General features: G+C 42.0%; 1 non-coding gene across 1 annotated transcript; it reads right to left on the bottom strand.

Moving 5' to 3' along the window:
* Window positions 1-23,210: 23,210 nt before the first annotated feature.
* LOC119850251 lies at window positions 23,211-23,374 on the bottom strand. Its single transcript, XR_005290788.1, has one exon. It is a non-coding gene; the product is annotated as a U1 spliceosomal RNA (small nuclear RNA).
* Window positions 23,375-24,757: the final 1,383 nt, after the last annotated feature.

Below are 24,757 nucleotides of genomic sequence, written 5' to 3'. Positions count from 1 at the left end.
CTGCCTAGTACTATCACATGCAGTGCCAACTGGTATTTATGTTTCTTATGTGTTTATCCAACAAATGTTCCTGCTTTCATATTGCTGGGGGGAAATTTACCATTTGTAAGAAGCTTGTCAAAAGTTTTATTAGGTCTCTGGATCTATATGTTGGAATGGATCTACTCATGGTGTGCAGCTCTTGGTAAGAAGTAATCTTTAAATAACTTAATTAAAGTACATCAGTGTTACCCTTCTCAACTTCGCAGAATTCAAAAGCTGTATATTTCTAAGGCCATATGGAGGTGTGAAGCACAAGAGTGTCTTGGGTTAACTCCTGAAAACTCAGTTCCTATTTTTCAAGAGACAGATATCTAGGTAGCTATAGAAATGCCATGTTTCTTCATTGTGTACCACTCTGTGGTGCTCCTTTCTTTAGGTGACTGACTCTTCCAGCAGCTACTCTTTTCTGCTCAGTGTTTGTATTAGCCACAGAGGTGAGGCATGAAAAGGGACAGCACTTAATAGAGATGTAATAGTTTAATGGTCAAAAATAAAAAAGCCAGCCTGATGTTCTTGGGAGTCACTGAGGAAGTAAAATGAAGCCCTTACACCTGATATAAGCACTGGAGACAAGATATTGGATTCGATGGACTATTGGTCTAATTTGGTATGCTAAATCTTGTGTTCCTGTTTGCCCCCAAGAGCATGGCAAACCAGAAATCATAAGACTGAAGGAACCTTAAAGTAGCATCTTTTGGAATAGAAAGTCTCTGACCCAGGCCTTGGTGAAGTACTCTGGGCCACCTATCAATTCCCATGAGGATGTAGACCACTGTGGGTATTGAGAAGAACTGTGGGTATATGGTAATGGGGGGCCATTTAAGTACGGTAGATCATTCAATAAATACTACATTGATTTATTGAGAGCACAGTTTCTTATTTGTAAAGCTGTTTAGATATTAAAATGCCAGTACAGAGCAGGCTGTATTATACAGGCAGAACAGATGGTTCTGTTCTCTGAGTGGTCTGGGCTGGAGAAGATAGATATTTGCTGGTTTGATTAGTGCAGCAGAAGCCCTAGAACTGTTTGTATAATATGTCTCTTTTTTAAATATGCTTTTGCAGTGACTAGAAATGCTTCAACTTATGCTGCCCTTTAAAAACTAAATAATACACTGGGTTTAAAGATCAAATGTGGCTGGCTCTCTGGCCAGGATAGTGCCCTGTAATGTCCTCCGTGTTCTTTCAGTTCTCTTCTCTTTGATGTGGAAACCACATGGCAGATGCAAACTCATGCATCAGGAGAAAAAAAAGTCATCTTGACAGATTATCTTCAGGAACTGCCTCCTGGTGTTTGGTGCCTTGGGCATTCTTTCCCTCTGGCTCTATTTGTCTTATTAATCCTAGCTAAAGCGATCATAAGCTTTTCCCCCTGTATGTTTTTTTGCAGTGGACAGTGACTATGGGGAAAAAGGTTAAATTAGGAACTTTTGCTCAGAGACATGTATTCTACAGTAGGCTTCGTTTCTCCAACAGCTGACGATTTCAAATTGTCAGTCTTATCTGTTCTTGTATTTTTGGAAGTAACTTGCTTCCTCATAGCTAACCAGGGTCTCCTGCTACACTGGTAAATAGATTTTGTATTTAAGCCCACTTGTGCTTCAAAAGATCTTAAATCAAAAAGTTCTTCTGTGGCTTATTGGAAGACACCGTAGACATTGAAATATTGGTTGTGTGTGGAGCATTGAAAAAGCTTCCAAGAGTTTATCATGTACCACTTCTTGGCCATAGTGGAGGCTTCACCTCTGAGGGAGACAGGGCATGAAAGCCTCTAAAGCTGAATAATAACCTGTAAAGGGGAAAATGGTGGGTAAAATCCACTACTAATTAGTTAAAACCATTTTGATTCTTATCCTGAATCTACTCTACAGAAGAACAAACCATGAGCTTTACCTAATACATTTTATTTGTTTCTCCTCCCTTTCTGTAGTAACTATTTAAATTGCTGCTAGCTTAAACTATTAATTTTAAGCAAGGCACACTTATTACCTAGAGGTGAGTTTAATTTTAATTTATTTTGCAATTATGTACAGATGACAGTTTGTTTAAATCCATTCACTATGTTCTCAGAAAATGATTTTGCATGAGTTCATCAATGAAAGTTGAATGGAATAGTTTGACAAGAATTTTGAATTTTTTTTTCTTTCTGTAGCCATTTAGGACCTAAGAATAAGAGCCACAAATTTAGCATTTTCAAAACATCATCAGTGTAAAGAAAATGTAAAGCTTTATATTTTCTTCACAAAAACATTACAATCAAGTAATGTCATCATTTCTATTGCATTGAGGTGCTCCCAACCAAAACCAAGGCCCTGCTTTGTTAAGCCCTGTCCAAACGCATAGAGAGAGCTCCTGCCCCAAGGAGTTTTACGGTGTAAATGGATAATACAGACACACAGTGAAAGATACAGAGAAGTACATTGCCCTATATTGCTTAGCAGATCAGTGCTTCTGATTCTAATCTAGTGCTCTTTTGATTGACCATGCTGCTTCCCATGTATTCTTCAGAATATCAAACTATCCTATCTCTTTCTCCATATGGGTGAAATTCACCCTTATGCAAAGTCTGTGCATCAATGAAATACTATTTTTAGGGTTTATTAAATGGTACTTAACTGGAACCTGGGTGTTGTGCTGGCCCTCTGTACAGGATGAATTTCACTCTGGCAGAATATTACCCTGTGTTTCTCCCCAGCCACAGAAAATTCTTTCATCTCCAGCATGGCCTTTTCCCCTAAGCTACAGATGGGATCTGGGTGTGGAATTGGGGAGGAGGGGTATTTTTTTTATAGTTAAGATCATTTTGTGGCTTCCCAAAACATTTAGAATGCTCCTAAAACTTATGCACCCCAAATATCACCAAGTTCATCCCTTCCAAGTGAAATCTCAAAAGTTCTGATCCCAGGCTGGAGGAGCTTCTCCCTTTCCAGTTACCTCTTCTGTCCTTCAATAAATATGGTACTTATTGCACTTACCTATCAAACATTCCCAGCAAACATCAAGATCTGTGGAACACTAGCTCGAGCAGGAACATTACGCTGTTTTTTCCAGCAGTATTTGAGTTAGTTTTTCCACTTGGATGAATTACTTGGCCTTAAATTTGTAACTACACCGAACTAGTTTGATGATTCTATTGTTGTGTAATCAAATATAGTCAGGAAAATCAGAGATGGAAAAAACCTGAGACATTTATCTAGCTTATCCTTCTGCTAGCAATGTATTGTTGCTTGAGAATATGTTTACCAGCGCTTTGTCCGATTTAGTTTTAAATATCGTAAGCGATGAAACTCCCAATTTCCTTGGAGACTTAGAAAGATGTATTTGACTGTGTGTCAGGATGTTGATCTGGATTAAGGCTGGCTGAATTACTCATTGCAAATATTTTTTTCCTGATGAATTGAACCTTCCCTGCACCACCTCCTTCTGAATTATCCACAGCCCCTGTGAACAATGTTTCTATCAGTAATATTCTAGGTGGCATGTTCATTTGTCTAATGCAAGCAGAATTACTATGTTAAAACTCTCCTGTAAGAATAATTTTTGTATTAAGTTGCATTACCTACAGTTTACGAATCTACAGTGAATTTTAAACTTTTCTATTAAACCAGTTTAGATTAAATTTACAATTTGTACAGGGACAAAATACAAACCACCTGTAGGAAATATTATGGCTCAGAATGTCAGCATGGTGCTTCATAAAAGCTTCCAGACAATAGGGAAATAAACCTCTTTGGAATATATTTGGGGAAAATGCTATGTAAATATCTAGCAAATATTCTTCTGCTTAGCTGCTTTCAGATCATATTTTGTGGAGCTCAAAGGATATCAGCAGGAAGTTGTGGAAAGGTTACCCATAAAGCACCATTAAGATTCTCTCTTATTTATTGGTAGCTTTATGCCAACTGCTGAAGCAGAATTGTATTGGATAACTAAAATGCCCTGTTTGTAGTAAAGCTAGGTAAAAACTTTGCATTCCTTCTAAGCTTAGCTAGAGAACGAAACAAGTAAGGGAATGGCTTTAAAAGCTTAAAAACAGAAAGGAGTCATAGATTCATAGAGCTTAGTCTATTTTTAGGGACAGAAGTCAGAAGGGACCATTGGATCATCAAGTCTGACATCCTGTATATCACAAGCCATGAAATTTCACCCAGTTACTCCTGCATTGAGTCCAACAAATTGTATTTGACTAAAGTATATCTTCCAGAAAGGCATCTCGTCTTGATGTGCAGACATCAAAAGCCGGAGAATCTACCACTTCCTGTCGCAGTTGTTTCCAATGGTTAATCACCCTCACCATTAAAAAATAATGCCTTATTTCTAATTTGAATTTGCCTGGCTTCAGCTTCCAGGTTCTTGTTAGATTTAAGAGCCTTTTATTACCTGTTATTTTCTCCACTTTATGGTACACTGTAACCAAATCACCTCTCAATCTTCTTTTGGACAAACTAAATAGATTGAACTCTTTAAGTCTCTCATTGTAAGGCATTTTTTCCAGTCCTTGAATCATTTTTGTGGCTTTTCTCTGTACCATCCCCAACTTTTCAACATCTCTTTAAAAATGTGGATACTATTCCAGAATCAGTCTCACCAATGCCATAGACAGGTAAAATCACTTCCCTACCCTCATGTATGCATCCAAGGGTCACATTAGCCCTTTTTGCCACAGCATCATACTTGAAGTTCATGTTGAGTTGCTTGTCCACTATGGTCCCTAAATTTTTTTCAGAATTTCTGCTTTCCAGGACCCAATTCCATTTTTTTTTAAGGTCTGGTCTGCAGTGCTTCTTCCTTAACTTACATGTTGAAGCGATCCAGTTTGTTCTGATTGCCTGTCAGTGACTGTCCTTATCATTATTTGACATTCCACCGATCATTGTTCCAACTGCAAATTCTATCAGCACTGGTTTTATATTTGTTTCCAGATCTTTGATGAAAACGTTGAATAGCATCAAGCCCTGTGCCGATCTTCAGAAGTGATGACTAGGAGAAGATGACGTAATAGTAGCAAGGACTAAAATGTTCCAACATTCCCATCAGCAGTGCCTACTGGTTTTTGGGGAAGGGTAAAGGTAACAGGACTATGTAACAATCCCAAGAGGCCTGAGAAGACCCCCGTTGTTATCAGCAAAATCATACATGTGGAATCAAGAGGAAACTTATTTCAAACGTACTTGGCAGCTCTATTCAGTAGCCCTCTCCTGAATTAGCTGAAGGAGCAGGTCCATTAGCTATTTTAACACACTCATTCAACTCCACTAGGGCCTCAGGGTTTCCATTGCTATGAAACGCAGTAATATAGAAATTAGAGGCAGGGTATGCCAGCAATAGGGCACCAGACTGAGAATCAGGAGAACAGGGTTCTATTCTCAACTCTACTACAGACTTTTGTAACCGTGGACAAGTCTCTTCATTTCCCCATGTCCCCATTTCCACAGTGGTAGAAATGGGATGGTAAATCTGACCCACACTTGTAAAGTGCTTTGTGATCATAAGGACAGTCTACCGTGGGGATTTTTGCACTGACGTAGCAAAAGCCAGGATAAATGACACTGGTGCAAGCCCCACTTTACACCTGTGCAGCACATCTACACTGGGGATTTGCACTGGTATACAAGGTATACAAGCCCTTAGAGGGAAGGGCTAAGTATTAGCTCACTAGTATTAGCTGCTGCTGCATGTGAAGAGGCAAGCTGCTTTTCTCTAGAAAGATCCTTTCATAATATGCCAGGGTCTAGTCCTCACTTCCCTTTGTGTCCCGTGTTCAATCAGTGCTAGATGATGCAAATGCACGGATCATGGTGGCGAAGTCCAAATTCAACATGAGAGGACGCCATTTTTATTGTGTGATAATAGAGAATTACGGAGCAGTGGCACTGGAACATTTTTAAAAATAGGGGTGCTGAAAGCAGTTATTACTTTTTACCTCATGCCCCCCCTTATCCCTGTCTATGCCCCCCCATCCCCCAGAGCTGGGGCAGGAGTAGGGCCACATCTCTGGAAGGGGAGGTACCCGGACAGGGGTAAGGGGGCTGAGGCTGGGGCCACAGCTGGGGGCAGGCACAGGGCCAGGAGCAGGATGCTGGGTGAGGAGCCCCAGGCAATGGGCCAGCAGCCAGGGACCGGGCTGCGGGGATGGCAGCCGGGACCCGAGCGCGGAGCTAGAGAGTGGAGCTCCGGGTGTGGGGCTGGTGGTCGGGGCCCCATGTAAAACCTGGGGGTGCTGCAGCACCCCCTCCCCCGCACCCTGAGTTCCCCCACTTATGTTACAGAGTCTCTTTTTTCTAATGCTGAATGAGGAGTTTTAGTAGAATGAGGACAACAGTATTGTCCCCAACCCTAGGTGCAGCCTAGAACTTTTCCCTAGCCCTTCCTGCTACCGTTTTAAAGAAACAGAAGACATAGCCTCAGAGTCTTCCTATGAATGCTTTTCACAGATATGGCTATTTGGGTGTCCAGAAGTTGCGAGGAAGAAGTTCAGCCTAACATCAAAACTGCAGGCTGTTTAACAATGTGAGAGCAGACACCCTCAGGAAAATGTGAGGTTAGAGAGAGAGTGTGAGTGCTTGGGAAGTTCTGCCTTGTCCTCACTAGCATCACCTCAGCCTTTCCACTATTCAGCTGCTGTCTTGGGAGATAATACTCTGATGTATATAAATGCAGGATCAACACTTCACAATATAGTACAAAATGGCTATGTGACATGCACCGCCACAGCATTGATAGATTTTAAGTCCAGGAAGTGCCAATGTGATGATCAAATCAAACATCCTGCATAACAGAGGCCATAGAATTTCACCCAGAAATTGCTGCAGTAAGCCCATATCTGTTGAGTGAGCTAGAGCAGTGGTTTTCAAACTAGGGCCGCCACTTGTTCAGGGAAAGCCCCGGTGGGCTGGGCTGATTTGTTCACCTGCCGTGTCTGCAGGTTCTGCTGATCGTGGCTCCCACTGCAGGAAGGGCGACCAGCACATCCCTTGGCCCGTGCTGCTTCTTGCAGCCCCCATTGGCCTGGAGCAGTGAACCACGGCCAGTAGGAGCTGCAATCGGCCGAACCTGTGGACGCGGCAGGTAAAGAAAATGGCCTGGTGAGCCAGGGGCTTTCCCTGAACAAGTGGTGGCCCTAGTTTGAGAACCACTGCACTACATTGAAGACCCCTTCATTTTCAGAAATTCTCTCCCCATGTAGATGCCAATAGACCACAATCAAGTCATCTTTTTAACCTTCTCTTGGCTAAGCTAAATAAATTGAACATATTTTGTCTTTCACTATAAGGCAGATTTTATATGTGATGTAATATTTTCTTGTTACTGGTGGTTTCCTCCAGAACTTTCTGATTTTTTAAAAGTGGATTTCAGCATTGAAAATTGGGGTGGGGTTCAGTTATTTTACTTTGTGCATTTGACTGCACTTTGTAAATAGTCAGTTTCACAGCTCTCTTCCCCCAACCATGTCCCTGATGTACTGTCGGTTTTTCCTGTTATCATATGAAAGACCTACACGAATGAAAGAGACAGGAACACTTAAACATATGAAAAGGTGTTTGTAAAGCCACAAAAGTTGGCAGGGGAGCCAGGAACAAGTGTACATGGTACCTGAAAGTACTTATACCTCCTTTTTAAAAAGAAATTGACTGGATATGCTGATGATGTCCCTTCAGCCAGACCTTTTATCTTCTGACTGCAAAATCTGAAGTCAAACTTGCACAGTTTTGAGGGAGATTTTTCTGAGTTGCAGGTGTGAACTAAATGAATTATTTTACTCCATTCAGTTTTACACAGTCAGAAGAGAGAGTTTATAGTGTTTCTTCTACTGATTAATATAGAATTTGGAAAACATTTCTATCAGAGCAATGATGACTGCAACACAAAGTTTTGGAGTATCTTTGAAGTGTTTCCTTAGCATTAGAGTCAAAGGTCTTGGAGCTTTTGGAAGGTTTACAGTTATTTCATTACAATGCAGACAATGTGTTAATTGATTTGTTTTCAGAGAACTACATTATTCAAATACTGTGTGGGCAGTCAGAGAGCAAATATATTCAACACAATGACCTGCCAAGAAGTGTCATCTCATAGATTTAAACTCTGTGATGCTATTATTAAATTTTTAGAAAGAGCCAGAATTTCACATGGGTTTTTATTACAACTATCTACTTAGCAGCATAAGGCAGAGAGGAGAGGTGGGGAGAGAGACAGCAATTCATAAATGTGTCATTGCTTAGAAGTCTTTCATGCATAGATGATATTCTTTCTTTAATTTTCTGAAATTGGAGCTGTCATTCTCAGATGGGGTAGAAGTGCTCAGTATGGTTTTCTCCATCTGAATACAGGTCAACTCAGCAGTTGTTTACCAAACTATTTAAGCAAACATCTCATACAAAAAACAAAAACACAGAGCTTTTCTGCTGGGATTAATATGCAACAGAAGTGATGCATTGCATGAGATTTAATTTATTGATTTAATTTTTATTTTATTTGCAGAGGCTGAAGCTGCTTGCATTTTAATAAACACTGAAACACTCTTTGGCCGGATAAAAAGGAAAACAAAGAAATGGAGATAAGTTGGTGCCAGAGTATTCAACATTCACTCAGTTGCTCATTTTCTTTGTCCTTCTCTTCTCCAGTCAAGACACTGTTTACACCTCTTGGTCCTGTAATAAAGGTACTCAGGCCCCTGTGTATTCTCCAAAGCTGCAGCTATAGTTGACTTCACCCTTTCCTAGCTGTTACTCCAGAATTTACTGTAGGCAACATTCCTGCATTGGCCGCATGGGGATGGGCAACCTGTGGCTCCGGAGCCACATGCAGCTCCTTGTATAGACACTGACTCTGGGGCTGGAGCTACAGGCGCCAACTTTCCAATGTGCTAGGGGGTGCTCACTGCTCAACCCTTGGCTCTCCCACAGGCCCTGACCCCACTCCACCCCTTCCCACCTCCTCCTCTGAGCCTGCTGTGCCCTTGCTCCCCCCCCTCCTCCTAAGCCTCCTGTACACCATGAAACAGCTGATCAGCAGATGTGGGAAGGAGGGAGGAGGCACTGATTGGAAGCACTGCTGGTGGGTGGGAGGCCTTGGAGTGGGGGGTTTATGGGGGCTGCTGACTTATTACTGTGGTTCTTTGGCAATGTACATTGGTAAATTCTGGCTCCTTTTCAGGCTCAGGTTGGCCACCCCTGGGCTAGGTAAAATAACTGATCTTTTCCATCTCAAAAATATCTGATTCTTGGACAATCCCATTTGTGTGACAAATATGATTGCATGGAATATGGGGTAACACACATGTTAACTCCCCTTAAATAAAGAGGGTGACACTAGCCCATGCTCAACACCTGTTTCAGTTACCTGACTCCTCCATTGAAAAAGAATAAGGAGAAAACAAACCTTGACACATGCAATAAACTGTTTCTGAACTAGCCGGTGGTATCGTTAAAGGACAAGACTGGAAAGGCAGTAAATGAGTTCTTTCCCTCATTGTTCATAAAAAATGCTGGAGGGTCAGTTCCTAGATGCTGGGATCAATCTGTTTAAAAGTGGAAGGGTAATAAAAAATTTCTGATTGTACCAAAGCAGAAAAAGTTGGGAAAAGGAAAGCTTAACAAAGCAGCAAGCACAGATGAATTATTGAACGTATTACAAGGTCATCCCTACTTTCTCCCGTGTTCCCCACTACACCTGGATTAAAGTCCACAATCTTATTTATTATTAATCATATTTATTAGGGTAGTGCATAAGGGCCAATTGAGAATGGGGTCCCATTTTGCTAGGCACTTACAACTATATAATGACAGTCTTTACCCAGAAGAACTTGCCATCTAAATAAACAAGATAAAGTTTAACTAGATGTTGAAGAATTAGATAAGCAAAAACTGCCAGCTAGATATGACCTTGCTCCTAAAAGCCTATCTCCAAATTAACCCTCAACTATGTGGTATTCTATTTTATTACTTCAGGGTGGCTGAAGACACATAATATGGTTGCAATTAACTTAATCACATTCTGGTGTATACACCCCCCTCAAAACCAGGCAACAAGGCCCATACTGGGTATAACTTAGTCTTTCTCCTACCTCTTTTCATTGCTTGTCATCCTCTCATGCCATCTGTTAGTCCATCTCTTGTCTGTAAAGGGCAAAGCCTACTCATGGCACTGCAGAAATAAATAGTCTCATAACCCACAATTTCCAAGGAGGTGTTAAGAATTTTGATAGCTCACACAAGATAGAAAGGAAGAGCCAGTGGATTCTATCCATGTGCTTACATTGACTTGTTACTGGAGTAGTTGAGCCTTGCAAACATTACAGGGTTTATCTCCAGTAATGTAAAAAAAAAAATCTCCATTTCACAGATGGGAGATCGGGGCTCAGAAAGCCTATGACCAACATTGTTAAAATTGGCCACGGATTATAGCTGCCCAAATAGAGGCTCCTGGGGCCTGATTTTCAGATGCACTGAGTATGTGAAGCTTCAGTTGACTTCTTTGGAAATTGTGGGTGCTCAGTGCTTCTGAAAATGCAGTCCAAGGTGCCTCTGTATGTTCAGCCAAAAACCAAAACAGCTAAGATGAGGAAGCTATCCAGCTGGAGAAGAGGACACAGCTCTGTCACACTAGCAGGCAAGGAGGACACAGCTCTGTCACAGGGAGGACACTGGCTGCTGGTTACTTCTGGTGGCAGGCAGTGCACCATCCCTACTCCCAACACACCCACCATAGTGATAAAGAACAATTACACCGTGGAGGAATCGCCCCCAAAGATGGAGGAGGAGATGTCTGGAACCCGCAGGCTGGGAGGATTGCAGCCACCACTCTGAAGAGGAACCATAAGGGTAGTGGTGGTCTGTGACTCCCTTCTGAGGGGGACAGAGGTACCCATCTGTCAGCTTGACATGGCATCCTGGGAAGAGGCCCTGGAGGTTTTTCGCCTTCCTCTGTAGCATGGGGCACGGGTCACTTGAGGGAGGATTCTCTGCACCTTGAAGTTTTTAAACGCAATTTGAGGACTTCAATAGCTCAGACATAGGTGAGGTTTTTCATAGGAGTGGGTGGGTAAGATTCTGTGGCCTGCGTTGTGCAGGAGATTGGACTAGATGATCAGAATGGTCCCTTCTGACCTTAGTATCTATGATCTATGATCATCTGGCCCTGACTACTACACCATGCTGCTCACCCATGTGGGCACTAATGATACTGTGAGGTATGAGCCTGAGCAAATCAGAAGTGACTACAGGGCTCTTGGAGCAGGGGGGTGAAGAAGCTGGAGCTCAGGTGTGTTCACTTCGATCCTTCTGGGCAAGGGGAGGGGCTCAGGCAGAGAGAAAGTTGCATCCTGGAGGTGAATGCCTGGCTGTGAGGGATGGTGTCGCCAGATGGGCTTTGGCTTCCTTGATCACAGGATGCTAGTCTGTTGAAGAAGGACTGCTAAGCAGCAATGGGGTTTACCTATCGAGGAAGGGGAAGAGTATCTTCAAGTACAGACTGTCTAACCTAGTGAGGAGGGCTTTAAAACTAGGTTCAATGGGGGCAGGAGACAAAAGCCCATGGATAAATCAAAAAACGTGGAGAACTGGGAGAAGAGTTGGAATCGGGGTGGGGAGCATGGGCTTTTATAGCAGGAACAAAGGAGAGACAAGAGGGAACAGAAAAATCAAATCAGTAGCTTAAATGTCTGTATAGTAAAGGAAGAAGTTTGGGGAATAAACAGGAAGAACTAGAAATACTAGTGAATAATCAAACTATTACATATTTGGCATCAGAGAGACTTCTTGGGATAATACATGACTGGAATATTGAGATAGAAAGATACAACTTGTTCAGAAAGAACAGGAAGGCGGGAAAGGGAGGAGTTATTGCCTTGTATATTAAAGCTGTATACACTTGCACTGAGGTTGAGATGGAAATAGGAGACAGACTTGTTGGAAGTCTCTGGTAAGGATAAAAGGGATAAAAAATAAGGGTGATGTCATGGTAGGGGTCTACTGTAGACCACCTAGCCAGAAAGAAGAGGTGGATGAGGCTTAAAAAACACCCTTAAATCATTCAAAGCACAGGACTTGGTGGTGATGGGGAACTTCAACTACCCAGACATCTGCTGGGAAAATACAGCAGGGCACAAGTTATCAAACAATCTTTTGGGATGCATCAGAGGCAATTTTCTATTTCAGAAGGTGGAGAAAGCTACTAAGGGAGAGGCTGTTCTAGATTTGATTTTGACAAATAGGGAGAAACTGGTTTAGAATTTGAAAGTGGAAGGCAGCTTGGGTGAAAGTGATCAAGAAATGCGAGAGTTCATGATTCTAAGGAATGATAGCAAGGAAAACAGCACAATAAATATAATGACTTTCAAGAAGGCAGACGTTAGCAAACTCAGGGAGTTGGTAGGTAAGATCTATGGGAAGCAAGTCTAAGGGGGAAAACAGTTTGAGAGATAGTTGGCAAATTTTTCAAGCGGATATTATTTAAGGGCACAAAAGCAAACTATCCCACTATGTAAAGTATGGCAAGAGGACACCCTGGCTTAGCCATGAGATCTTCAATGATCTGAAACTCAAAAAAAGAGTCCTGGAAAAAGTGAAAAAATAGGTCAAATTACAAAGGATGAAGATAAAGAAACAAGCATGTAGGGACAAAATTAGAAAGGTCAAGGCACAAAATGAGATTAAATTAGGTAGAAACATAAAAGATAACAAGAACATATTCTACAAATACATTAGAAGCAAAATGAAGACCCATTACTCAATGCGGGAGGAAAGACAACAGAAAATGTGGAATTGGCAGAAGTACTAAATGACTGTTTTCACCAAAAATGTTTGTAGTGATTGGACATCTAACCTAGTGAATGCCAATGAAAATGAGGTAAGATCCAAGGCTAAAATAAGTAATTTTTAACTTGATCTTTCCCTTGACAAGTTAGATGTCTTCAAGCTGGCATTAGATGTCTCCAAGTTGGCACGGCCTCATGAAATACATCCTAGAATACTCAAGGAACTTACTGAGGAGATATCTGAGCCATTAGCAATTACAGCAATTTGAAAAGTCATGGAAGATGGGAAACATTCCAGAGGACAAAAAGAAAAGGAGTACTTGTGGCACCTTAGAGACTAACAAATTTATTAGAGCATAAGCTTTCGTGAGCTACACCTCACTTCATCGGATGCATTTGCAAATGCATCCGATGAAGTGAGCTGTAGCTCATGAAAGCTTATGCTCTAATAAATTTGTTAGTCTCTAAGGTGCCACAAGTACTCCTTTTCTTTTTGCGAATACAGACTAACACGGCTGCTACTCATTCCAGAGGACAGGAAGAGGGCAAATATAGTGCCAATCTATAAAAAGGGAAATAAGGACAACCCAGGGAATTACAGACCAGTCAGCTTAATTTCAGTACCCAAAAAGATAGTGGAGCAAATAATTAAGTAATTATTTTGCAAACACCTAGAAGGTAAGGTGATTAGTCAGTCACCATGGATTTGTCAAGAACAAATCATGTCAAGCCAACCTAATAGCTTTCTCTGACAAAGCCTTGGGGATGAGGGGGAAGCAGCAGATGTGGTATATCTGACTTTAATAGGGTTTTGATACTGTCTTGTATGACCTTTTCATAAAAAAAACTAGGGAAATATAGCCTAGATGGAGCTACTATAATGTGGGAGCAAAACTGGTCGGAATACTGTTCCCAGAGAGTAGTCACCTTGGTTCACAGTCAAGCTGGAATGGCATATTGAGTGAGGTCCCGCAGGGATTAATCCTGGGTCTGGTTTTGTTCAATATCTTCATCAATGATTTAGATGATGGTATGGAGAGTACACTTACCTTGCAGACGATACCAAGCTGGAAAGGATTTCAAGTGCTTTGGAGGATAGGATTAAAATCGAAATGATCTGGACAAACTGGAGAAATGGTCTGAACGAAATAGAATGAAATTCAATAAGGACAAATGCAAAGTACTCCACTTAGGAAGGAACAGGGTATGACTGCAGTTGGAGTAGACATATCCTACATTACCTTTATCTAGCTATCTTGGGTACTGTAGCTGTGAAATGGCAGCACAGTGTAGCCATCCAGAGTAATTACCCAGGGTCCTGAGCAGGTTAGTACAGCCGTGCTACCATGGCTTCACTGCTCAGGTACCCAAACGAGCTTTAATCTAGTTATGTCTACAAGAGCTGCATTCTCAGCTGATGACTGCAGTACAGATGTAGCCTGAGTCTACAGTGTCTGAAACAATAGCTCCAAGAGATGTGAAATGTCCAATTCATCCTAGCTACCTGCTGTCACTCCTAAACAAGGCAGGGGAGCGGGGCCAGGAGGCACACCATCTAGATTGGTTCTAGAGCTTTATATTGCCTTATTTCAGCCCAGGTGGGTCCTGAACTTGGTTGGGGCACTCAGTGTGCAAGGCATTGTACGTAAACATAGCAGCAGTCCCTGCTCTGAAGAGATTACAGGCTAAGACCCCTTTATCTTGCAAGATGTGAAAGGGGTTCTGTGCAGGTGCAGCAGTCCATCTACATGCAACAAACTACAGGATCAGGGCCTAAATAGACAGGGCAGGAAAGGAAGTATTATTCCTATCTTACAGATGGAAAACTGAGACAGAAATTATGGCCCTGGTTCTGCAAAGATCTTAAGCACATGCAGTGCAACTACTCATATGCTTGAAGTTAAGCACATTTTTGTGCTTTCCTGGATCTGAGACTAAGTGACTTGCTAGAGGTCACAGAGGTAGTCTGAGGCTGAGCTGAGACCTGACTGAGGTCTTCAGACTCTCGTTCTTGTGCATTACTCACAAAATCACCTTTCCTCTAAAGACTGATCACACATGTAGATTTGGCTAAATACTAATAGGTGTTTGGATTGGCCTGTGTTCCAGATCTCATTAATAAGGGGTTATCCACATTTTGCCTGCAACTGGCTGGTTTCTATTGACTCAAATCTCATGCAACATCCACTTTTCATAATTATAATAGAACAGGTTATGGTTCCTTCAAATACAGTGGTGGGAGATAAGTAACTGAATGGGAGTGCCTGTTTCTGGGGTCAGGCTGTGACTGTGGCAGATATTAGAGGAGTTTTCTCCCCGCATCTGACTATGGACAATACAGGAACTTCAGAATGTATAGAATCATAGAATAGAATCATAGAATATCAGGGTTGGAAGGGACCCCAGAAGGTCATCTAGTCCAACCCCCTGCTCAAAGCAGGACCAAGTCCCAGTTAAATCATCCTAGCCAGGGCTTTGTCAAGCCTGACCTTAAAAACCTCTAAGGAAGGAGATTCTACCACCTCCCTAGGTAACGCATTCCAGTGTTTCACCACCCTCTTAGTGAAAAAGTTTTTCCTAATATCCAATCTAAACTTCCCCCATTGCAACTTGAGACCATTACTCCTCGTTCTGTCATCTGCTACCATTGAGAACAGTCTAGAGCCATCCTCTTTGAAACCCCCTTTCAGGTAGTTGAAAGCAGCTATCAAATCCCCCCTCATTCTTCTCTTCTGCAGACTAAACAATCCCAGCTCCCTCAGCCTCTCCTCGTAAGTCATGTGCTCTAGACCCCTAATCATTTTTGTTGCCCTTCGCTGTACTCTTTCCAATTTATCCACATCCTTCTTGTAGTGTGGGGCCCAAAACTGGACACAGTACTCCAGATGAGGCCTCACCAGTGTCGAATAGAGGGGAACGATCACGTCCCTCGATCTGCTCGCTATGCCCCTACTTATACATCCCAAAATGCCATTGGCCTTCTTGGCAACAAGGGCACACTGCTGACTCATATCCAGCTTCTCGTCCACTGTCACCCCTAGGTCCTTTTCCGCAGAACTGCTGCCGAGCCATTCGGTCCCTAGTCTGTAGCGGTGCATTGGATTCTTCCATCCTAAGTGCAGGACCCTGCACTTATCCTTATTGAACCTCATTAGATTTCTTTTGGCCCAATCTTCCAATTTGTCTAGGTCCTTCTGTATCCTATCCCTCCCCTCCAGCGTATCTACCACTCCTCCCAGTTTAGTATCATCCGCAAATTTGCTGAGAGTGCAATCCACACCATCCTCCAGATCATTTATGAAGATATTGAACAAAACGGGCCCCAGGACCGACCCCTGGGGCACTCCACTTGACACCGGCTGCCAACTAGACATGGAGCCATTGATCACTACCCGTTGAGCCCGACAATCTAGCCAGCTTTCTACCCACCTTATAGTGCATTCATCCAGCCCATACTTCCTTAACTTGCTGACAAGAATGCTGTGGGAGACCGTGTCAAAAGCTTTGCTAAAGTCAAGAAACAATACATCCACTGCTTTCCCTTCATCCACAGAACCAGTAATCTCATCATAAAAGGCGATTAGATTAGTCAGGCATGACCTTCCCTTGGTGAATCCATGCTGACTGTTCCTGATCACTTTCCTCTCCTCTAAGTGCTTCAGGATTGATTCTTTGAGGACCTGCTCCATGATTTTTCCAGGGACTGAGGTGAGGCTGACCGGCCTGTAGTTCCCAGGATCCTCCTTCTTCCCTTTTTTAAAGATGGGCACTACATTAGCCTTTTTCCAGTCATCCGGGACTTCCCCCGTTCGCCACGAGTTTTCAAAGATAATGGCCAAGGGCTCTGCAATCACAGCCGCCAATTCCCTCAGCACTCTCGGATGCAATTCGTCCGGCCCCATGGACTTGTGCACGTCCAGCTTTTCTAAATAGTCCCTAACCACCTCTATAGAAATGGACTGGGAGTGTGATCACACAGTATGGAGTTGTGAAAGTGCAGTATGGAAAGTGTTAAATAAAAAAAATTGTAAGACAAACTTTAAAAATAGAATTCTACTCTCATTGTACATGTAGAGTAACTCCATTTACTCGGATCCTGTCAGGGTAACAGAAGCAGGAGCAATAAACTGCATGAGATTAAAAAGGCTAAATCTTGCCAGATAAATTTGACATTTTTAAAAAGAATTACTAAATTAATCATTGAAAGCAAAGCAATAGCGGTAGTATCTTTGGAAAATAGCAAATCATTTAGTTAAGCACTGCGCATGAGATGTGTCATAAAATTTTACACTCAAAATTAATAAGCAATGATGCGATTGAAAACTGAATGAAGGACATAACAGGTTAGGACAAAAGGTAGCATAATCGAGCAGAGGGAGGTGCAGAACCTGGATTTTTGTACCTTCTAATGTCATTTAATGTCTTCATTTGACCTAGAAGAGAAAGGAGCATGCACATTAAATGAGATTGACAAATGCTACTAAATTGAAAGCAACTGTGCATGCTGTAAAGACAAAGGTAGTGCAAAGGGCCAGCAAGAGATCACAAAATAAAATCATTCACCTTGGACGCTTTGAATCCTCACTCCCAGTTAGGCCTTCAGATTTAGTTTGATAGTAGATTTAGTTTTAGTAGACACAAGGCCAGCGCCATTTTGGGCTGTACACAGTGACATCACACGACAGAGCAAAGAGACAACAATTCTCTATCTAGTTCTTGTGCAACCACACCTGGAATACAGAGTTAATTTCTGGGCACCTTGTTACCTGAAAAATGTTGAAAAGTTCAGAAAAGAGCAACAACAATGATTATAAGAGTCTGGAGAGGGTTAGGGTCTAAGGCCTGATATTTGAAAAGTGCAAACCCTGAGCGAGGAGAGGAAGGATGAGTTTGTGGTTAATGCACTGGCCTGATGCTTGAGATCTAGGTTCTGGCTTTACTACAGTCTACCTGTGCGACCTTGGGCAAATCACTTCTTAACTATGTACCTCAGTTTCCTCCTCTTAGAGCTGGAAATAACTGTACTTAACTACCACACTAAACTCATAGTCAATAGATTGGGGCCCCATTACCCTAGCCACAATGTAAATTTACAGAACCAGTGATGAACAGCCCCCGCTCCATTGAGTTTATAATCTAAATATTTTTGTCTAATTTCAGTTGTTAGGTTTAATGCTGCATGGTGCTGGTGGCCTGTAATATGCAGGAGCTTGGACTGGCTGGTCTGGTCCTCCCTTTCAGCCTTACACTCTAAATATACAAGATAGACAAAGGATGAAAGAGGAAAGAGCACAGAGACGTGCAATAACTTGCCCAAAGTTGTAAAGCAAGTCAAAGGCCAAGCTGGGAATCTCCTGATTTCTAGTCAGGTCCTATTCACTAAATCACAGTACTGCTTGAACCCTTTTGAGGCACCACCACATGGCCCCACTCTTAGAAAATCCCACTGGGAAAAGGGACCTCCTTTAAAAAAAGTTCAACAGAAGGAGAGGGAACTGGTGGGTTTTTTTGAGAGCCCTGGAGAATCAAAGGGGAAAGTCTCCAAGGATTTGAAGTGTCAGTTAAGATCTGGATGGCTATTAAGATAAGACTGGCTATTAAGTACATCACTTAGCTGTATTAGAGATCAATGCACAGTAGACATTTTGTTCTAGATTTATGGGAGTTTCCATTTGACTGTGTTTGTAATTCTTCCATGATTGTGTTCCACGGCCCTTTGATGAGTTAAACTCTTATTGTGAATACTTGCAGAATGGAATGAGTAGTTCCCACAAACTCAGAGATTTCATAAATTCAGGACTATCCTGAAGTATACTCTGGTGTTTTGATGATGGGGAAGCCCCAAAGGTAGTTAGAGCCGAGCCAGAGGAAAATTTATGGATTACTGTGCAGAAAACCAGGTGGGAGGAGTGACCCAGTCAATATATGTTTCAGAGAGGTAGCCGTGTTAGTCTGCATCAGTAAAAACAATGAGGAGTCCTTGTGGCACCTTTGAGACTAACACATTTATTTGGGCATAAGCTTGATGGTAGGGTGGAAATTGTTGAAATCCAGGTGGAATTCCTCAACGGCCTCCTTCTCATGGGTCCAGATGATAAAGATGTCGTCAATGTAGTGCAAGTAGACTGGCGGTGCAAGGGGACAAGAGCTGAGGAAGCGTTGTTCTAAGTCAGCCATAAAAATGTTGGCATACTGTGGGGCCATGCGCGTACTCATAGCAGTGCTGCTGACTTGAAGGTATAAATCATCCCCACATCTGAAATAGTTATGGGTGAGGATAAAGTCACAATGCTCAGCCACCAGGTTTGCCATGACATTATTGGGAATATTGTTCCTGACACACCACACAACAGAAACACTAACCCAGGAACCAACCCCTGCAACAAACCCTGTTGCCAACTCAGTCCACATATCTATTCAAGGGACACTATCATAGGACCTAACCACATCAGGCACACCATCAAGGGCTCATTCACCTGCACATTTTCCAATGTTATATATGCCATCATGTGCCCGCAATACCCCTCTGCCATGTACCTTGGCCAAACTGGACAGACTCTGTGCAAAAGAATAAATGGATACAAATCAGACATCAAGAATCGTAACATTCAAAAACCAGTAGGAGAGCACTTCAATCTCCCTGTACACTCAATAACAGACTAAAAAGTGGCCATTTTTCAACAAAAAAAACTTCAGAACCAGATTTCAATGAGAAACTGCAGAACTGGAATTAATTTGCAAACTTGACATAATCAAATTAGGCCTGAATAAAGACTGGGAGTGACTGGGTCACTACAAAAAATAATTTTCCCTTTGTTGATACTCACAACTTCTTGTCAACTTCTGGGAATGGGCCACATCCACCTTGACTGAATTGGCTTCATTAGCACTACAAAAAGTATTTTTTCCCTCTGTCGATATTCACCTCTTCTTGTCAACTGTTGAGAATGGGCCCCATCCACCCTAATTGAATTGACCTCATTAGCACTGACCCCCCACTTGGTAAGGAAACTCCCATCTTTTCATGTACTGCGTACATATACCTGCCTACTGTATTTTCCACTCCATGCATCTGATGAAGTGGGTTTTAGCCCACAAAAGCTTATGCCCAAATAAATTTGTTAGTCTCTAAGGTGCCACAAGGATTCCCAGTCAATATAGTGCCCTGAAGAGGAGACCAACAGTGCAGGCAGAGGGAACAAGCCTATTACAGGAGGATGGCAGGGCATGGTGAAATGAAGCTGGCCCAAATTTTCCATTAGCTTTAGGTAAGCAGCCCTCCCAAATGTGTAGTTAGTGCATCCATCACCAAATGGAACCAGGAAGGAAAAGATTTTGTGCAAAAAATATTCCCATTAGATTTTTATCCTAATATCTATGCTAAGAAGTTCGGACAAGTTTTGCAATCTAAAGCAAAGCTCCAAGATTTAAAAATCCATCCACCACTGAACAAGAGTTGCTTTGGATATACAGAATCATGCAAGCTACATTGTCTAGCTTGCTGAATTGAGTGAATATCTTAGTATTGTGATCCAGAAAGGTGCAACCATTCATGAGACTGAGAGCAAGTTCACAAAGTTCTGTTGGAGTTAGCAACACTCCATGCACTTAATCTATTAAAAACAATTAGTTGATAAAACAGCTTTTTAAAATATATTTCTTTTGTTTAGAAAAGAATGGGGGAGAGGCCTAACTAAGGGAGTATTGAGAGCTCATAGTCATGTTCACTATGATGGAACTGGCTGTCAAAGAAGCCCAGGAAAGCTAACAATTGTAACAAGCCAAACCAGAAACTTCTGAGGCTAAAGTAAAGGTTCCAGGAAAAACTGGATACTGCAAGTGAGTAGAGTCAGTTGTCTGAGAACATAAGAATCGCCGTACTGGGTCAGACAAATGGCTCATCTAGCCAGTATCCTGCTTCTGACAGTGACCCATGCCAGATGCTTCAGAGGGAATGAACAGACAGGACAATTAGTGAGTCACCCATCCCCTGTCATCCAGTCCCAGCATCTGGCAGTCAGAGGCTTAAGGAGACCCAGAGCATGGGGTTGCACCCTTGATCATCTTGGCTAATAGCCATTGTGGACCTATTTTCCATGAATGTATCTAATTCTTTTTTGAACCCAGTTATACTTTTGACCCTGGCAACCAGTTCCAAAGGTTCACTGTGCATTGAATGAAGAAGTACTCTCCTTTTGTTTGTTTAAACCTGCTGCCTATTCATTTCATTGGGTGACCCCTGGTTCTTGTGCTGCGTGAAGGGGTAAATAACACTTCCCTATTCATTTTTGCCACACCATTCATGGTTTTATAGATCTCTATCATTCCCCCCGCCCCTCCCAGTCATTTCTTTTCCAAGCTGAACTGTCCCAGATTTTTGAATCTCTCCTCATAGGGAAGCTGTTCCATAACTTTAATAATTTTTGTTGCCCTTCTCTGTACCTTTTCCTTTTCTAGTATATCTTTTTGGCGATCTGGAGGCCAGAACTGCATGCAGTATTCAAGGTGTGGGCATACGATGGATTTAGATAGAGGCACTATGCTATTTGCTGTCTTATTATCCATTCTTTTCCTAACAATTCATAAAATTCTGTTGGCTTTTTTGACTGCTGCTGCACATTGAGCGGATGTTTTCCTGAGAACTATCCATCATGACTCCAAGATCTCTTTCTTGAGTGGGAACAGCTAATTGAGACCCCATCATTTTGTATGTATAGTTGGGATTACATTTTCCAGTGCACATTACTTTGCATTTTTCAGTGTTGAATTTCATCTGCCATTTTGTTGCCCCATCACCCAGTTTTGTGAGATCCCTTTGGAACTCTTCTCAGTCTGCTTTTGTCTTAACTATCTTGAGTAATTTAATATCATCTGCAAATTTTGCCACCTCACTGTTTATCCCTTTTTTCCAGTTCATTGATGAATATGTTAAACAGCACTGATCCAATTACAGATCATTGGGGGAACCCGCTATTCGCCCTCTCCATTCTGAAAACTGACCATTTATTCTTAACTTTGTTTCCTGTCTTTTAACCAGTTACTTATCCATGAGAGGACCTTCCCTCTTCACCCAGGACTGCTTACTTTGCTTAAGGGCCTTCAATGAGGGACCTTGTCAAAGGTTTTCTGAAAGTTCACATACACTATCTCTGTTGGATCACCCTTATTCACGTTTGTTGACCCATCAAAGAATTATAAGAGATTTCTGAGGCATGATCTCCCTTTACATAAGCCATGTTGATACTTCCCCAACAAATGGTTCATATATGTGTCTGATAATTCTGTTCTTTACTATAGTTTCAACCAGTCTGCCTGGTACTGAAGTTAGGCCTGTAACTGCCAGCATCACCTCTGGACCCTTTTTTAAAAAATCAGCTTTACATTTGCTACCCTCTAGTCATCTGGTACAGAGGTTGACATAAGTAATAGGTCCTAGGTGCAGACTCTCTGGATGCTCCAGGGCTGGAGGCTGAGGGCTGAGGGGAAAGGGGGTGGGGAGTGGGGCAAGGGGTGGAGTTGGGGGTTGAGCACCCCCCGGGGTCTGGAGGAAGCTGATGCCTGTGTAATAGGTTACATCCGATGGAGTGAGCTGTAGCTCACGAAAGCTTATGCTTTTATAAATTTGTTAGTCTCCAAGGTGCCACCAGTACTCCTTTTCTTTATACCACAGTTAGTAGTTCTGCAATTTTATATTTGAGTTCCCTCAGAACTCTGGGGTGAACATCATCTGGTGCTGATAACTATTGGCTGGTTGAACCTTAGCATTAGCTTCTGTGGTACAGTGCTAAACAAAAGCTTTGCTGCAGTTTTGTGGTGAATGGACAGAATAAATATAGAGGTTTTAAACTTTGCCGGTAGAAAAAGTGCTCTCTCTAGTGGGAGTGAGATAGGAAGTAATCCTGCCAAGGTGCGGGAGGTGAGATTGAGTGACCCAAGCTGTCTTTTCTGCCCCTCTGATATGAGTCTATATTAGTCTAACATAACCCTTGTTACTGTATAATGTGCACAACCAAGTAGCCACTATAATCCAGAGATAGTGCTGCTTCTTACTTCACGATGAGTTACATTTGAGTAACAAAAGACTAATATAACCGAAGTGGAAACAGTTGGTTGCTGACAACGTTTGTTTTAAAACCAGATGCAGCTGGACAATATAATCACATGACTGAAAATAATTAGAGAAAAATAAATACCCTTAATTAATTGTAATCATAATTAAAGTATAGATTGTATTTTCATTCAAAAATTCTATTCATAATTATTCATACTATCCATATTCATAATCCCCAGAGGCCACACACAGAGGAACAGTAACCCACGTGCCTAATAGGGAGATATCTCTTTAAGAGATCTAGAGAGAAGAGGGGGAGAGGAATGAGCCATGTCTGGGTCACTGTTTTGTTTTTTTTTTCCCCAGGGGAGAGAGTGAACGCAGTCCCCCAATACCACAAATTATGCAGTCGAGTTTCCCACATTTGTGGAAATCACAGGGGTCAGCACATCCACAGTGCAATGGATGAGTCTCGCCCTGGGAAAACAACCTTCGTGATCATGGTATCTCCCCTGCCAGGTAAGTATTGCTAGGTGAATACACAATTCACATGCCACACCCAGAAGTTTAGGGAGTTGGGTGGTGTGGTAGTTTTGGGCATGCTCAGTAGGTTCCTTGTACCTAGACTCATAGACTCCATTGTGGGCAAGTAGTCAGGGCAGTTTACGAAAGGACACATGAGCTGCATGGGTTGGATGAAGCTCAGTCCCAGTGGCAGAAAGGAACTGGTTTCCCCTAACTCTGAAGCATTGTGCAGCAGGTTCGTGCTATTGTTAACTTTCCGACGTGGCGGTTAATTATAGAAAGAGGAAATTGGGGGGGGAGGTGGGGCTAATTTCTTTCATTTTGTCTAATTTCAAATGGTCTTACCCAATCTGGTTCACTAGCTCTCTTCTTGTTTAAATGGGATCCTGGGGAAAGAGCCATCTGTATTTTGCTATTTTCAGCCTTGTAGTTTTCTTATCAGAGGGTTTTTCATGAATGTACTTAATACTGATTGGTAGGTTAATTAGTTGAAATTCCACTTGTATTATTTCCATGTATTATTTCCAACCAAGCAGGGGTTAATGGTATACTGCTGATATAGCAAATTAAAATAATTCACTCTCTGTTGATGACACAGCATATTCAAAAAGCTTTGCCCCCCCTTCCATTTTTCCCATTCTTCCATTATAATTCACCCTCCTACATCTTTTTCACATTGTTCCATGAATAATTTCTCTTTGTCTACCTCAACTGAATTTAATGCTTTGTAAAAGCTGGAAACAGGTTCTTTTGTACTGTAGCTACTATTAATAAACCTTGCTATGGTTGACAGTTCTCTGTTCAATGTGTCCTAATTTTCCTCTTGTGCAATATAATGCTTAATTTGTAGAAATTGGAAAAGAGACAAATCAGTGCATTTATACTTTCCCTTAACTTGAGGTAGATCTCAGATATACCCTTGTACATGTTTTGGCAGTTGTTGGAAGGAGCAGATTCTATCCACACTTCCATTCTTGACGTGAATGTTATTTTCCCCTAAGTTGAAATTTTCAATTTCAATGACTGACCCCAGCTTCTGGGAATGAATCCCCAAACCTTGAGAGAGAAAGTTTTACCCTCTCACTTTTCTGCAGCAAAATATATTTTCCAAATTGCAGGTCGGGGAGGCTCATTTCCATGCTATGTTTATTTGACTAAATTTGTGCGTCTAACCTGAAATAGCTTGCTTCAAACACCTTTAGGAGTGTTGAATATTGGGGAAGGCCAGTGTTGTCTTTTGCCTTATACACAACCCTTAGGTGTTGGACCTAGGGGTGCTGCCATACCCCATGGCTTGATGTGGTTTCCATCATATACAGGGTTTACAGTTTGGTTTAATGGCACCCCCAATGTACAAATTGTTCCAGCACCCTGCAACAATATTA

The sequence above is a fragment of the Dermochelys coriacea genome, chromosome 1, assembly GCF_009764565.3.
Source record: "Dermochelys coriacea isolate rDerCor1 chromosome 1, rDerCor1.pri.v4, whole genome shotgun sequence".
In the NCBI taxonomy this organism is placed as follows: domain Eukaryota; kingdom Metazoa; phylum Chordata; order Testudines; family Dermochelyidae; genus Dermochelys; species Dermochelys coriacea.
This window is presented reverse-complemented; position numbering and strand designations above follow the sequence as displayed.